General features: G+C 40.0%; 1 long non-coding RNA gene across 4 annotated transcripts; it reads right to left on the bottom strand.

Moving 5' to 3' along the window:
* Positions 1–2,231: 2,231 nt before the first annotated feature.
* Positions 2,232–13,391, bottom strand: LOC142143921 (uncharacterized). 4 transcript variants are annotated; one of them, XR_012689602.1, is made up of 3 exons: positions 13,127–13,391; positions 3,027–3,595; positions 2,232–2,501 (listed from the first exon to the last, which is right to left on the bottom strand). It is a non-coding gene; the product is annotated as an uncharacterized LOC142143921 (long non-coding RNA). The 4 variants fall into 4 exon arrangements; XR_012689603.1 differs by lacking the exon at positions 13,127–13,391 and adding an exon at positions 8,351–8,373; XR_012689604.1 differs by lacking the exon at positions 13,127–13,391 and having other exon boundaries at positions 3,027–3,154; positions 3,524–4,718.

Below are 13,391 nucleotides of genomic sequence, written 5' to 3'. Positions count from 1 at the left end.
GTGGATCTTTCAGACACCTGCGTGTGTAATGGGTGCCTCTCCCACCAAGAACATGGCGGCCCCCTACGATGAGACGAGTACTCTGTGCGTCGCAATTAGGAAGAAGAGTACACCTGGTTTATTAATCCAAACCTCCATTTAAACAAACCTGTGCTTTGCTTCACGGCCTGCTCATTAGCTTTTTTTGGCAGGACAGAACACATAAAAGTTTTGATTTGCCTAATAAACCATTTAAAAAAAGTAAGTACTAAACTAAATCAGATATTGTAAGTTTTCCAAATTGTTTGTATCTCCCAATGTAGCAAACTGTTTGCTATGAAATATGTGTGGGAGAACTGTCATTAAACTGCTATAGAAATGGGCCTTGCCCTCCCATTTAACATGGAAAGAATGCAATAGTAGGCTACAGTATGCTAGATTCTTTTTAACCTTATCCATAATAAAATGTGGAGGTTAGCATTGTTGACCACATTACCTTTCCTTGGTTTGAAGAATTTATTTTGTTTTTGGTTTTTTTATTGCAGCCCATACCACGCATTACACAGTTGTGCAACAAATTAATTATTTTTGGTTTGGCAAACCTTTCAAAAAAAGTAAGTATAAATATTTGTCAGAGATTTCAGGATATTCCAATTGTGTGTATCTCCCAATGTAGCAAACTGTTTGCTATGAAATATGTGTGGGAGAACTGTCATTAAACTGCTATAGAAATGGGCCTTGCCCTCCCATTTAACATGGAAAGAATGCAATAGTAGGCTACAGTAAGTTCTTTTACCTTATCCATGTTTAACACACTAATAATTAGCTCATTGCATTGATGGACACATGGGTCCAGATGTATAAACTTATTTTGGCGCATACCTCCCAATTTGCATTTGGAGTACACACTTAAGTGTGTTGCTGGCTGGTTTGTAACCAAATATTAATATTACTAACACAATATAGGGTTTGCCACTCTGCAACTCTGAGTGATATCCTTCATTTTGGTGTGTTGTTAACCTGTAAATAAATGTTATGGTTTGAAAAGTGACGAGTAGAAGTAGGAGAATGTTGCAATAGAATTTGACGAATATGTCTGTCAAAATGCAGTGGCCAAACTCAATGCTCGTTAAATAGACAAGCCACAATGTTTATTATAATAAGGGACATGTGTTTTAGACTTAGTTAGAAGTTTGTGAAATGGTACCTTATTTAAGAGGCGCAAAAGAGTCTTCACATGTACTAGCATGTTTAAACAGTCATAGCTTCTAATCTGGGCCAAACTAACATAATTTACTAGTGACACACACACTGACATAGGATTTGTAGTCAAACCAAGCTGGAATGTGGCTTTTGTCGATATGTTATATTTACAGAGGGAAATGTAACAGATATTTAGATTGTCTAATAATTACACATTACATTTATACACCACAATAAAATTACAAAAAACATTGACAGAAGCATCAAACATGTCATGTGACAGCTGGCAAACAATGTGTGTAATCAGACAAATGTAACTAGTGCTAATTTGGAATAAGTGTGTTGGCCGTAATCTGACATTTTGCAGACTGGAGCTATTACCAAACTAGGTGAAGTATTACTTATCACAACAATGAAACTTTGAAAATACACCATTAAAAGGGTGTATACTGGATTATTTGCTGCTCCAAAGGTGGGTTTCACATAATGTTAATCTGCCCTTGTAGCAACACTACACTAGCTTAGGACACTAACGCATTTACCATCATTGTTAGTGTTGGTTTTGTGTGTGCCATGTGGGTGTTGGGCCACTTTTAAACAAAGTGCCACTAGCACAGCTGAAAGATAGTTATCCTGTTTGTGCAAGGGCCCAAAGTTTATAGTGTTGGACGTAACACGGGTAACATTTTTGTATTATTTGTATGCCTTACACATTTTATAATGGCTATATTGCTATGCACCTACCATGTTCCCTCTAAAAGCTGTAAAGTGTACAAGAAATTACCTACTAAACAACCAAACACACATACAAACCTCCAAACTAAACTCATTTCCTATAACTGAACATAAACACCATAGAGTGTGTTTGTAGGCTATGGTGTGTCTGTGGCAAATGACAAAAGAACCACACATAATAATATTATATTTTCAAAGTATACCTGTTACACAATAGTTAGTAAAGCAATTCACAAGGATTTATGTGTATTCAAAGAGAAATCACAGCACTATAGTAATGGTACAAAAGGGCATGACAACAGATTGCAGAGTCATTTGCAGGATAAGATATATTTATTACATATATGAATACAAACGGCCGAACAAAAACATAGCAAAGAAGTTAATGGTCTATGTGTGGCAAAGATCCTTGGATGAAGAGATGCCAATGTGGCCAGACTGAAGAGAGACATAAGCAGCCTTGGAGCTCTGGAGAAATACTTTAACATGTAGTGAGACACGAATTGCACCACTCCCCAAAGCAAACAAAATAAAAAGTTAAATTCCACAAAGACCACCACTCCAGGCCAGGTGTTATATACAGGCTGTAGATATAAGAAAATTAAAAAACAGCTAGAAAAATTACCACTACAACACACTATATGTGCCAAACAATTACCTATAAACCTCACATGGATAAATAACCAGAGTTAGGCCACATTTACATGGTCACAATTTAGCCACCACATTATGACAGTAGGGGACATCACATACTACAGCATTAATGCCTTTTGAGACTTAGCAAATACAAGCATCAAGTGTGCAAAGTCTGGACTGGCCAAAGTGTATGAAACATTAAACAATTTGTTTGTACAAACCAAAAAAAAAGCCTGTAGATTAAATCTAACACACTAAGGTGCATTTAGCTAAAGACATTGAGGCAAAACCTACAGACATGAATCTATACTTTCTACACACATTGTAAAGGTTACAAAAAGGTAGCAACGCTTGGAAATACAAATTTTCCCACATTTTATACATTTCTCCATCACACCAGTCCATGTAGATTCATATTGCCATTTGAACTTAACATACCTTAGATCATTAAAAAGTGCATTAAAAATTATTACCTCAAAAATACTGATAGACAACATAGCTCCTGAAGTTTCAGCCACGCACTGCTTCACGAGGGGTGGGGGGAACTTGATCTTCCTCCTCCTCCACCCCAGCAACCTCGTCCATGACCCCTGGTGCCCCACTCCATAAGAAGATGAAGGTAATGTTTAAGGCGAGTTTGAAAAAAAATAAAAAAAAAAACCAATTTACATAACCAAACACCATATAGTCATATAGAACCACCACCAAAGTGGTGATGGTAAGTATGACGTTTGCAAGCATAGACCCTTTCACAAATCAGATTAGTTATATTGACCTTTATGTGCCATAGAAATGTGAAGGGAGTGAAACACTTAACACAGAGTGCTAATGTGTTTAAGGTAGGGGCAAAAAACACCACTTAAAAAAAAAAAATTATTATAGCACAAGAAAATTAATCCAAAAACCATGGCCATTATTACTGCAAGGTGTTGTAAAAAGGGGTATGCAAGAAACTATATTTGTTTTATACTTACCACACACACAAGATTGTCTTAAAATGGCACACAACAAGATTAGTCAAAATCCCAGCAGACCCAAATAGCTGTGGGGGAGGGTAAACAAGAAAGAAAAAAAATAGGGATAATATTGAAAAATTTCACTACATTCTAGAGGACTGTATGCAGTTCCGCCTCTAAGTATACACAGTGGACTAAATATTAAAACTCCACAGCTAACCAAACACTTTTGCACTAACATTCAACATAAAAACCACCAGCACAGTACATTAAGCACTTTCTGCAGCAACAGAGATTTCTTGCTCACCAACACACACACATCTTTAAACATACTTTAAAGTTACATCTTTAAACATACTGAGTACTGAGCAAGGTACATCAATAAACATCTGATTAAAAAAACATTTGCCCATCTACAGTCTACTTACCCTGATTTGTCAAACTCACAACAACACAGAAGTGGTAGCAAGGTATTTTTAACTACCACTCTAATTAGGTAATTAAATGCCGGTGCGAACGCCGGAGAGTATGGTAAACAGAAATGATTAAGAGCTTAGAGCTGCGTACCAATGAAACAATTTTTTTTTGACTAAAAGTCATGCTGGCATGTAACCTAAGGTTCTTCATTGTACGGTGAGTCGATTTTTAAACTATTATTACAGATGTCAATAATGCGCTTAGCTTTTATTACTGTGCCAATAATAAAGAATAAATTGATTGGGCTATAATCATATTCCCTAAAAATCATTTACATGTATTGAATTAACATGTGTAAACTTAATGTGTGACACTATAGTGTAGTGGTTATGTATTCCACCCACCAGTACTAAGTGCAGGAGTTCAAGCCCACAGGTCAACCATAAGCACCGAGCCATTTACAAGGCTCCGTTAAGCATACTCAGTAAAGTATAATAGGAATAAAAATATGCAAATGCTTGTAACATAGCGCAAGACATGCAATTTTTTTCTATTTTTTTATTCCCCCTCAATTCTTAACATGGTCAAGTCTTTCAAGGTCCTGATGCGTTTGACAAGCATTTTTAAATTTTATGTGTGTGTATGTAGGGTTATGGTTTTTATAGCGCCTTATCCGTCATTCCGTTAACAATAAATGCAACCGGCCAGATTTGACAGACCTAAGACAGCGATTCAGCTGGCCGAAAAAGTTATTGTGCAGTTTGGTGTGTGTTTTTCTATCTGAAGTATACCTTAGTGCAGTGGTCAGGGAACAGGGGTAAATTACCCCAACTGGGGTAAAAATGAAATTTCTGGGGGTAATGCTACCTGTTCACATGCTGTCAGTTGGATTGTAGTCTACTTTAAATGTGAAATTGCTGTTGTACCAGAAGAGCCTCCAGGGTTGGCAGAGGCACTTCTTGAGCTTCGATGTAATAATGAAGCCCGTATTGCATTTGAAAACAAAGCAGATCTGTCATATTTTTGGATGTCAACAGCTGCAAAGGCATCAAAATTGCACATGAGGAGGTAGTCAAAAAGTTGCTGTCTTTTGCAACAACCTACCTTTGCCAACAAGGATTTTCCACTCTAACGAACATAAAAACAAAGCACAGAAATGGATTGGACGCTGAAGACTGTATCCAAATTGCTCTGACATCAAAATGCCCCAATATTGATGCTCTTGTATCAAAAATGAATTAACATCATTTCTCCAAAACCTGAAGTTTTGAAGTTGAAGTTTTCAAAGAAATTTTGAATAGATTCAATAAAATTTTGAATTCCAATAATTAATAATATAGGATTTCCTTCCTTTCAAATCAAGGGGGTAACGTTGGCGTATCTTAATATATTTGGTGGTAAAAGGTAAAAAAGTTTCCTGACCCCTGCCTTAGTGGATAAAGAACTACCCTTGCAATGATAAGGTAATGAGTTTGACCCCCGATTCATGCGTGTATGTGGCTTACCTTTGTTTATGTCAATGTTTGAGCGCATTTACTCTACTCTGTGACTTATGTAAGAGTGCTTTTGTATATGGTTTGATGTTTAATCTGCCTATCTGTCATGTTGAACATTGTGATCACTTACAACAGATGAAAGGAGTTGTAGCAAAAGACTTTATTGCAAAGACATAGTAAATCTATACTCTCAGAAGTAGAAAAAGAGAACACAAAAATGGTACCAATATTATTATACTTTTGATTTGTATTAATGAACATGGATATAATTCCATATGCATACATTTTAACTCACCATATACCAGTTCCTACCATGTATAATATGTGAAAATATTTGGAGTTTTAAACATCTTTTAAGGACACCCAACTTATTATATACCCTACGTATATAATAAGTTGTTGTCCTTAAAAGATGCTCATCTTTCATTGTTATTCTATTCTGTTCTCATCACTACTTGTACAGTGGCGTAGCAGATAGCCGAGGCACCTTTGAAGCTTGCAAACATGTGTTCAAGACCTCACTAATTCACTTGTGTCTTAGGGATCCTTAATTAGGGATTAAGGATATTTCCTTACGATATTTGTGTTGGTGATAAAACTTAGCCTGTGGTAATCGAACACTTCGTTTACAATAGCTAAAAAAATTGGTGTAAATTCCTTGAAAAAGTGTACAGTTATTCTATGTGTATTTATTTTTAAATATATTGAAAAGCCACCATCAACAAGTGTCAAATCATCCATGTTGCATATTGAGACTAATGTTAATTGTTAGTTGCTGAGAATCCAAAGAGATTTGTAATCAATATTTATGATAAAGCAGAATGTTTGCCTAACAGTTTAACACAATTTATCAAATTAGCCATGCACTTTGCACTCGATTCCAGCAGCCGACATGAATGTGGAATGGAGTGTGCACTCCATTCCGGAAGCCACAATGAATGTGGAATGGAGTGTGCACTTAATTTTGGAAACTGTCATGAATGTGGAATGGAGTGTGCACTCCATTCCGTAAGCCACAATGAATGTGGAATGGAGTGTGCACTCCATTCCGGAAGCCACAATGAATGTGGAATGGAGTGTGCACTCCATTTTGGAAACTGTCATGAATGTGGAATGGAGTGTGCACTCCATTCCGGAAGCCACAATGAATGTGCAATGGAGTGTGCACTCCATTCCGGAAGCCACAATGAATGTGCAATGGAGTGTGCACTCCATTTTGGAAACTGTCATGAATGTGGAAGGGAGTGTGCACTCCATTCCGGAAGCCACAATGAATGTGGAATGGAGTGTGCACTTCATTTTGGAAACTGTCATGAATGTGGAATGGAGTGTGCACTCCATTCCGGAAGCCACAATGAATGTGCAATGGAGTGTGCACTCCATTCCGGAAGCCACAATGAATGTGCAATGGAGTGTGCACTCCATTTTGGAAACTGTCATGAATGTGGAAGGGAGTGTGCACTCCATTCCGGAAGCCACAATGAATGTGGAATGGAGTGTGCACTCCATTCCGTAAGCCACAATGAATGTGGAATGGAGTGTGCACTCCATTTTGGAAACTGTCATGAATGTGGAATGGAGTGTGCACTCCATTCCGGAATCCACAATGAATGTGGAATGGAGTGTGCACTCCATTTTGGAAACTTTAATGAATGGGGAAGGAGTGTGCACAGGGCCTGATTAAGGGTTCTGGCCGCCCCAGGCTAATACGGCCGCAGCGCCCCCCCCCCCCCCTCCTCCGAATATATAGGTGTATAGGAACACTCCTGAATATGAATGTTCAGGTGTATTCTCCAGCATTCAAATTTAGACAGATTGTGCCATTGTCTCTTACCTGTTCTTGCTCTTCTCTCTTGCAACTTTGTTATCCTCTCGCTGGCTTCTGGAAAGTTGGCGTCCTGTTTTGAAAATGCAAAAATGTATTATAATGCAAACCCTGAATGATTAGGCACTTTAGTTAAAACAAAACACTCCATTATGGCCAGCTAAAAGTACCCCATTGGACAGGCATATATAAGCAATATCTGAATATTTGTTGTCAATCAAATACAAACCTCTACCAGCCCCATCTCACTAATATTTAGTATTCTAGTGATTGCTGAGTCCACCCATGTGACCACCACACAATCATGAGATTCTGCCCCCCAAAGCTGCTGTATTTTTTAAATACCCCCTGCAGCCATTTTACTTAACCACAACCCCCCCCCCCCCACAGCCATTTTCCTTAACCCCTGCTGCAGCCATTTTCTTTACCTCCCATCCTGCATCCATCCCCCTTGCAGCTATTTTCCTTACCTCCACTCTGCTAGCTAGCTATCCCCCCCCCCGTCACATCAAAACTCCCCCAGTCACATATATCAGCCCCCCTCCTCTGCCCTCCTTCATACATATCAACCTCTCTCCCTCCCTATAGATTTTCATGGCAGCCCTCCCACCCTATAGATTTGTATGACAGTCCCCCTCTCCCTCCCTATACATATGCATGACAGTCCCCCCTCTCCCTCCCTATAGATATGCAGGGTAGTCCCCCCCCCCTCCCTATAGATATGCAGGGTAGTTCCCCCCCCCTCTCTATAGATATGCAGGGCAGTTCTCCCCCCCTCCCTATAGATATGCAGGGCAGTTCCCCCCCCTCCCTATAGATATGCAGGGCAGTTCCCCCCCCCCTCCCTATAGATATGCAGGGCAGTTCCCCCCCCTCCCTATAGATATGCAGGGCAGTTCCCCCCCTCCCTATAGATATGCAGGGCAGTTCCCCCCCTCCCTATTGATATGCAGGGCAGTTCCCCCCCTCCCTATAGATATGCAAGGCAGTTCCCCCCCCTCCCTATAGATATGCAAGGCAGTTCCCCCCCCCTCCCTATAGATATGCAGGGCAGTTTCCCCCCCTCCCTATAGATATGCAGGGCAGTTCCCCCCTTCAATTACCTGTAGTTGTGCCAGCGTCGCTCCTCTCCTCAGATCAGCAGATAGGAAGTGAAGACGTCCTGCTTCCTGTCTGCTGCACAGCAACAGGCAGCCTGGCGATTGGCTGTGTGTTGCTAACCACTGACCACCATTGCTTTTGATTGTCGAGCCCTCCACCCCCCCCCCCCGCGGCGACCCCCCCCCTCCCCCACCCCGAAAAAAAAAATGAATGATTGAAAAAAAAAAAAAAAGAAAAAAAAAAAAAAATACCCACAGAGCAGCGCCCCCCGGGACCCAGCGCCCCAGGCTGCAGCCTGGTCAGCCTAGTGGTTGATCAGGCCCTGAGTGTGCACTCCATTTTGCAGCCGGAATGGATAGGGAGTGATAGTAGAAAATATATCTGCCTAGCATACCAAACTGCAGTGTAGAGGGCCCATAAAAGCCAGGCCTCTTTACTGAAGAGGCAGCAAGCAGCATAGTGCACTATAATAAAAAAAATAATTATTTTTTTTTATTAAAATCCTAACATTAATACGTGTGTTTGTTTAGCATAATTTTTTTATTTTTTTTCATACGCAGAGTATGCTTCTAAAGGCTTTTAACAGTTGTTTGCGCTAGGTTTTTGGGATTTAAACATGACCCTGGCCGTTATTAACTTTTGGGAAAGATTTGAGACAGGAGTGACATCAGTTTCACTCAACTGGAAAGAGGGAACGCCTACTGTTCTCAAGTGAAAATGCATAACGCCTACTTTACTCAAATGGTGTCTCATCTCCGCCCAGTCCGCGCCTGTTTTTTTTTTCTTTAAAAAGGTTTAAAGAAAAAAAACCTCTCTAAAAAATGTGAAAGTTTACTGTAGAAAAACATAAAATTGCCAAGATGCCATTCTACCCAAAATATTATCAAGCATACCAGCATCAGGTAGCATCCTTCTCTTAGCTAGATCTCAGCACCTGCAATATACCGGTGGTAATTGTAAAAACGATTACCACTATGTCAACATGGACAAGCCTTACAAAATAAACTCGAAAAGCTGCAAAAACGAATGAAAAAAAACCAGACTTTTTTTTTTTCATTCGTTTTTGCAGTTTTTCGGGTTTATTTTGTAGTGCTTGTCCATACCGGCATACTCACAATAGTTAATTCGTACCCAACCCCAATCTACACTGTCATCATATTCACCCTCATCATTTTGTACATCTTCCTCAAACATTACTAATTCATCCCCGCTGGAATTCACCATCACAGAAGTCTGTGTACTTTGATGTAATTGTCGATAATGGCCTTCCTCATGGAATTAGTAGTTAATTTTATGGCAGAGCTGTCACAATTTTTGGGCAATTCTTTTAGACCAGCCCAAATGTCAAAATGTTGTGTTGACTCATCTGCATCACTACTGGGTGTCTTGGGAAAACTTAGTTCATCATCATCATCATCATCATCATCATTTATTTATATAGCGCCACTAATTCCGCAACGCTGTACAGAGAACTCATTCACATCAGTCCCTGCCCCATTAGGGCTTACAGTCTAAATTCCCTAACACTCACACACACAGACAGACAGAGAGGGGGACAGACAGACAGAGACTAGGGTCAATTTTGATAGCAGCCAATTAATTTTGATAGCGGTTAATTAACCTACCAGTATGTTTTTGGAGTGTGGGAGGAAACCGGAGCACCCGGAGGAAACCCACGCAAACACAGGGAGAACATACAAACTCCACACAGATAAGGCCATGTTCGGGAATTTAACTCATGACCCCAGCGCTGTGAGGCAGAAGTGCTAAACACTAGGCCACTGTGCAGTTTTTTCCTAGAAGCAATTGCCAGAGAACTGAAGGAGGAGATGTCATCCTGGCGAAGCAAATTAAGTACTTAATCTACAAATACAATATAGTTAGTGGATTTGCTTTGTTTAATTTCCCCCTTCAATTTCTCTAGCTGCTTCTCAAAAAGTCTAATTAGGGCAATCACTTGACTCAAGCTAACCGTGTCTGCACTCTCTTCACAAGTGACTACTTCTCTGGACTAAAGTACATTCCCCCTCAAATTCTATTCTTCTTGCAGCTGCTGCATTCTCCTACATGCTGTTGCACAATCCCGAAAATGACCCTAAATATTTTGTGACACAGACAGCATCTCCTGCATGTCATTGTCATTTTTTTAAAAGTTCGGTACCACCAAGTTGATTGTGTGAGCAAAACAGGAAATGTGATGGATTTCCCCCCGCTGTAATGATCTAACAATATTGGTGGCATCATCTTAAATTATATATCCGCAGGAGAGTCCAAGCAGGATAAGTCATGTTGCAATGACATCCCTTAGTTTTTAAAAGAGATTGTCAGCAGTATTACCTCTGACCTGCATCTTGTCTAATATTTGATAACCACCTCTCACTCCCGCCTTCAAGACTTCTCCCGTGCTGCTCCACACTAATGGAATTCCCTACTACGCTCAATCAGACTTTACCACAGCCTTCAAATCTTTAGATGCTCTTTGAAACCCATCTCTTTTTTAGAGTTGACTTTATCCTCAACAACACTATTCACACTAATGCACCCTCACAACTATCCCAATCTCCACTCTGAGCCACACTCGCTCCTTTTGTTTCAGCTGTGCCCTTTTCCCTTTAGAATGTAAGCTCTGTAATGAGCAGGGTCCTGCATACCCTTTGTTTTCATGTCTCCATTCATTTTGTCTGCCTTGTCTGTTCTTGTTTTATGTATGTCTTGTTTTATGTATTTCCTTGTCTTCCCTACTGTATGGCGCTGGGGAGCACTGTGGTGCCTTACAAATCTATGATAATAATAATAATAATAATAATATGCCTCTTAGTGAAGCAGATGATACACAGAGCAGCCTGCCTCAGAAAAATGTGACGTACTTGGGTACATGCTGCTGCTATTCCTGCTTGTGAAGGCGAATCACTGACCCAGTGGGCTGTAACAGTAATATAATCTTTAGTTTGCCCAGTTCCGCTTGTCCCCATATCTGTGGTTAAGTGTACAGTGGGTAGAATGGCATTTTGCAGCCCAATAATTAAATTTTTATGAACCTTCTGTTAGAGGTGAGGAATAGCTTTTCTAGTAAAATGGTGTTGTGATGGAATTTGGTAATGGGGACACAATACCTCAAATAATTGTCTAACACTAGCTGCATTAATAGTGGATATAGGATGCTGATCTAATACTAGCATAGTCGCCATAGCATCTGTGACCCGCTTTGCGACTGGGTGACAGCTTTCTTACTTTCTTCCTCTTGCAAAGTATTGTTTAACAGTCAATTGTTGTAATCTACTAGTAGTCTTCTTCTTGGTGTGCTTCTGGCATGAAGAATTACCCCCAGCAGCAGCAACAGCAGCAGCAGTGGGACAAATGCTCAAGAATTCTTCAGAGAAATCAGGGATAGTGCAGAAGTCATCTAGCCATAGCAACTTGGATGCAGGACTAACTCCAATCGCTACTGAGGATATTGATGAGTACGGTGACGGTGAGGACGGTGATGAGGACGGTGTTGTGGGTGAAGATTGCAGGCGTCGGGATGTAGGCGAGAGAAGGGTCCTAGCTGATGATGGACTGCTTGTTGTTATTTTTTTACCATAACTTTCAGATTTTCCAAACACCTTGCCATGAACTCGCATCAAATGGCGTAACATGGATGAGGTTCCTAGATGGTTAAGGTCCCTCCCTCGACTGACTGTGGCTTTACATACAATTCAAATGGCTAGACAACTGTTGGCAAGATTTGGGTAGAAATAATTCCACATATAAGAAGTGCCTTTTTTGGTCTTATGTCCAAGCATGACAATGGCCTTCTTCTTATCACGTGCCAGAACTGCTTCCACTGGTGCAAGACTTAAACAAACAAAATCATCCACATCAACATCCTCATTAGTGCCCTCGTCGACTACACAAATATCCCCCTCATCCTGTTCCAATTCCAAAGTGGAATCCTCAATTGGTGTATCACCGGCTACAGTCGGGCTGCTCAGGCACACATCTGCAGAAAGGAAAAAAAGCCTGCAAGGACTTGTATATTTGTATTTCAGTAATGACAATTAGCAATGGAGCTCTTGTCTTTAGGTGTATATAACACCCTATACTTTTTGGTGCAAATTCAGAAAAAAAGCCTGCAAGGACTTGTATATTTTTATTTCAATAATGACAATTAGCAATGGAGCTTTCTTTAACACTGCTACCACCCTCCTCTTTCAATTCTGTAAGTTTGCCTGCCCAACTGCTCTACACTCTACCCTACCCCTTCTGTATCCCTATCTCAAATGGCGCTAGATCGCCATGGAGGGCCGACTCGGCTCGGTACTCGGATCCCCTAAGTTCGGGTATATACGATTTCCGAGGAACCGAGCCTGAACATCTCTAATAAAAACACACAGGGCCCGATTCATTAAGGAAAGGAAAGCCAAAAAATTAGTAACTTTGCACCTGGGCAAAACCATGTTGCATTGGAGGAGGATATAAAGTAAAATGTGGAGACAGGTTTATGGTTAGGGTTGGGCATGTCCTAGATCAACTTTAAATTGCAGTGTAAACATAAAGCTAACAAGTATTAATGTGCTACATGAAAAACCAGCCAGTATTTAACTCATGTGCAAAAGAATAAACTAATATGTAACCCTTGCATTGTAACATGGTTTTGTCCAGGTGAAAACTTACTTATTTTTTTAATTATTTTCATTAATGAATCAGGCCCACATTAGTTTGAAAACTCATTAAAATGTCACTAAAGTAAAATGCCCTATTCATAATGTTAGACAGATTGCACTGTTCTCTCTTACCTGAGCTTGCAGTGTAGACTACCTAATGTTCACTTTTGCTTGTTCTTGACGCATTGTTGTCAGTTGGCTTCTGGAACCTTGGGGTCCTGTATTTAAAATGTGCAAAAATGCAAAATGTTAACAAACCCTGAATGAACACAACACTCCATTATGACCAAATAAAACAACCCCTAGTACAGGCATATATAGATAATAAAATATATGAAAATTATTTATAATAATATACTAACATCAACCAACCCTTGACAGTCAGTTAATTAACCCC

Source organism: Mixophyes fleayi, chromosome 3 (assembly GCF_038048845.1).
Source record: "Mixophyes fleayi isolate aMixFle1 chromosome 3, aMixFle1.hap1, whole genome shotgun sequence".
In the NCBI taxonomy this organism is placed as follows: Eukaryota; Metazoa; Chordata; class Amphibia; order Anura; family Limnodynastidae; genus Mixophyes; species Mixophyes fleayi.
This window is presented reverse-complemented; position numbering and strand designations above follow the sequence as displayed.